This window comes from Nannospalax galili, unplaced genomic scaffold, assembly GCF_000622305.1.
Source record: "Nannospalax galili isolate Female #2095 unplaced genomic scaffold, S.galili_v1.0 scaffold513, whole genome shotgun sequence".
In the NCBI taxonomy this organism is placed as follows: Eukaryota; Metazoa; Chordata; class Mammalia; order Rodentia; family Spalacidae; genus Nannospalax; species Nannospalax galili.
In genome coordinates, this window is record NW_008334861.1 from 74,932 (window position 1) to 78,691 (window position 3,760).

The window sequence follows — 3,760 nt, forward strand, 5'->3', positions numbered from 1 at the left end:
CCCCACCTGGCTTTTTACATTGGTGCTGGGTATCTGAACTCAGGTCTTCATGTTTGTGTGACAAGCACTTTATCAAACTGAGCCATATTCTTTTCTTTTCTTTTCTTTTTTGAGGCAGAGTCTCTCAATGGGACCTAGAACTTGGCGAATAGGCTAGGCTAAGTGATTGAGAAGCACCAGAAATCATCCTGATTTCACCTCCCCAGCACTGCAGTTGGGATTACAAATGTAGGCCACCATGACCTGCTTTTTATGGGAGTTGAACCCAAGTCTTTTATTCACCTATTGAATCATCTCTCTAGCCCTAGTCTAGGTATCCTTTGAGGATATTTTGTAGTGGTGCTCATGTCTATTGAATGGGTCAATACCTGTATTGAGTATTACAGAAGATAATACACACCTTTTGCTGCCTCAGCTGCAGAACAGCATTGAGATAAATAAGTTCCTGTGGTCACACCTAGTTCAGAAGTTCCCAGAATCAGCATGTCTGAAGAGCAGTACTCTCTTGCGGCTCAAAAGAGCAACAAAATTCCCCTTCTAGAACATTGGTATCTCTTAAGATGTGGCTTTGGGTCTCTGAGATGCTAGGATCCTGTTCTGATTATGTCAGAAGCTTCACTTTTGGTGTTACCAGAATTTGAGGCTAACACTGCCTACCTGTCTACTATAGACCTGGGAGAGATAAACTGGGAAGGGGGAGATGGGCATATTAAAAGCCAGTCCTGAAGAAGACAGAGGAAACGGTCTCAAATCTGTCTCAGGCGAGTCAGGGTGCAGAGAGCTTTCATGGAGAAAAAGGTGGGGAATATAGAGAGACAATAGGTAGGAAGTCCATGCATGGGCAGGGCCTTCCTCATCCAGAGCTGTGCGTTCTTTCCTCTTCACTGGCAGGTACCTCACAATGGAGTTTGCTCTCCTGTGTCTAGTTAGGCTGCATCTGAGGAAAGACTTCTATTCGGAACAAAGGATCTGGGAAGGGCTGAAGTCAGGTGGAAGGGAGCAAGGAAGAGTTTCAGATGAACTTCTACAACACATCTTTTTCTACATTCCTCAATTTTGAGAGATTTGAACTATGTTATCTGGCTGGATTGGTGTGTACATTTCATCCAGGGTACCTGAAATGGATAAGTGAGCAAAGGAGGCACATGCTTGTGGCCAGGAAGAAAAATCATAAGCAAAACAGAAGTAGGAGCCAAGGTTGGACAGTATCTGATGTCTCCACCTAGTGGAAGGACAGGTAACATGCATGAGAGGCCTCTATGATCTCTAGTTTCTATTTTCATTGTAATCTTGCTAATTTTTCCTTTTGTTTTTAAAAGAACTTTTTCTCTGAAGCTATCACTGATTAATCATTCTGTCTTTGGCCATTCATGATAAGGAACAGGGAGGGAGGCGTGTCCCATGGTCAGTCTGATTCCATGTAGGCAAGTAAAGTGATAGAAAGTAAAAGCCTTTAGAGTTGGAGGGGAGGGAGCGGGCATGTATTTGATCAAAACATCTTATGTGCATGCATGAAATTCTCAATAAATTTTTTTAAGTTAAAAAAAAGAAATAAAGCCTTTAGACAAATTTAAGTAAGAAAGGAGGTTTAGAAAGAGTGGATGTTGGCCTAAATGTGCGTGGAATCTAAAGTTAAAACGGCAGGCCACAAGGGAAAAAATCCTTAGTTCTGTCACAAGGTTACATTTAATTTCTATGATACATTATCACTAGGGGAGAAAGCACATTTATTTTATACCTAACAACTTGTAAAAACAAATAGAAAAAGATGTTTTTGAATAATCTCAAAAGTTCCAAGTTAATTTTCTTAGGATGGTATTTCTTAAATTTTGTTATATTGAAAAGCAAGAATTGCATTTGAATAATTAAACTGTGATTACTTTTGGTCTGTTTACAGCAGCAGTGTCCTTACTTTTGGTCTGTTTACAGCAGCAGTGTCCTTACTTTTGGTCTGTTTACAGTAGCAGTGTCCTTGAAGGTTGTTAAGCACATGCCAAAGCACTACAAACACTTTGAATAAAGACTGTAAGAATTACTGCTTATATACTTACCTGGCAAGGGAGGTACCATGATCACAAAGGTGGTTTTCCCAGGGTGAGGCTTATCCATTGCACTCCAGGTGTGCTGACCCCTGCGGGAAGCTTGGCTGCATAATTTGTGGTAGTGGGGAACTGCATTCATGCTTTCCCCCCGGGGCGGGGGGGGGGGAGAGTTACTGCTTATTTACCAATGAAGAACAGACATTTGTAAATGATAACAACTTTTCTTCTTGCTTTGTAAATTAATTTTTAGTATACAAGATATTGTGTTTTATGCCATAAAATCCCTGCTTTGTGTCTATGTGTATGTATGTGTACATGTTCATGTGAACATGTATGTGTGAGGGTACATGTGGAGGCCAGAGGCCAACCTCAGGTGCCGTTCCTCAGGAGCCATGCACCATGTTTTTGAAACACAGTGTCTCACTGGGATACATAGCTCATAGATTAAGGTAGGTTGGCTCCAGTTTAGAGAGCCACAGGATCCTCCTGCCATTGCCTCTCTAGACTTGGAATTACACATACATTCTACCACACCTGACATTTTTAGATGGATGCTAGGGATTTGAACTCATGTCCTCAGGCTTATATGGCAAGCACTTTACCCACTGAGCCCTCTTCCCAGTCTTCATCACTGCATTTTCCTCATTTTCCCCCCATCCATTACCTAGTCTCTCCTCCCCAGTCCTATTAACTGACTTCCTCCCTGTAGATAGTCCCCTTTCTGTTTTCATGTCATACATACATGTCTAAATTTAGATTTCTTTTTAAAAAATATTTTACTATTTTCTTTTATGTGTATGGGTGTACTGCCTGTGTGTATGTAAGTGCACCCATGTCATGCAATGCCCTCAAGGGTCAGAAACAGGCATCAGATTCCCTTGGAACTAGAGTTACAGATACTTGTTAATCACCATGCGGGTTCTGGGAACCAAACCTAGGTCCTCTGCAAGAGCAGTCAGTGCTCTTAACCTCTAAGCCATCATCACTCCAGTCCCAAATTTAGATTTCTTACTTGAGTTAGAATGTAATATTTGAAATGAATACATCTTAAGTCTACTTTGTAATATGACTATTTAGATGTTTAGAAGTAGGACAATTGTGAGAATCTCTTTATCCATATGTTACATTAAAATATTTTAAAATGTAATTTAGTTTTAAAATTCTATTACGTATTTATATTTTGAGTGTATGCATGTGTGCCTGAGTGTATGTATTTGAACCATGTGTATGCAAGTGCCTGTACAGGCTAGAAGAGGGTGTCAGATTCCCTGGAACTGGAGTTACAGGCAGTTGTGACCTGCCCAATGTGGGTGCTGGGAATGGAACTTGAGTTTTCTGCAAGAGTGCTCTTATCACCGAGTAATCTGTCCAGCCCTACATTAAAGTCTTTATTTAAAATCTGTTTTGGACTAGGGATAAATAAAGCAAATTGTCACTTACTGATTTACAGAGACATGGGTCATGTTATTTAAAATTACTATGAGAATATACACAGTGTTTGGCAACTCAGCAATCCAGTTGTAGCTGCTTTTATAGAATAATAAGACAACTTTAATGATAAATGGCATTATATTGTGATGATCAGGATTTTAAAATTTCATAAAACATGTATCAATAAAACACATCATACATTATAACAGTAGTTCATTTAACCAAACTTATAAATTAAAACTCATTCAAAAGACCTTAAAACAGATACTTAAATTTTAATTTTCTTA

At 39.6% G+C, this 3,760-nt stretch overlaps 1 pseudogene; it reads left to right on the plus strand.

Annotated features, from left to right (window-relative positions):
* Window positions 1–2,043: 2,043 nt before the first annotated feature.
* On the plus strand, window positions 2,044–2,192 carry LOC115069686 (annotated as a pseudogene).
* The last annotated feature ends 1,568 nt before the right edge of the window (window positions 2,193–3,760 follow it).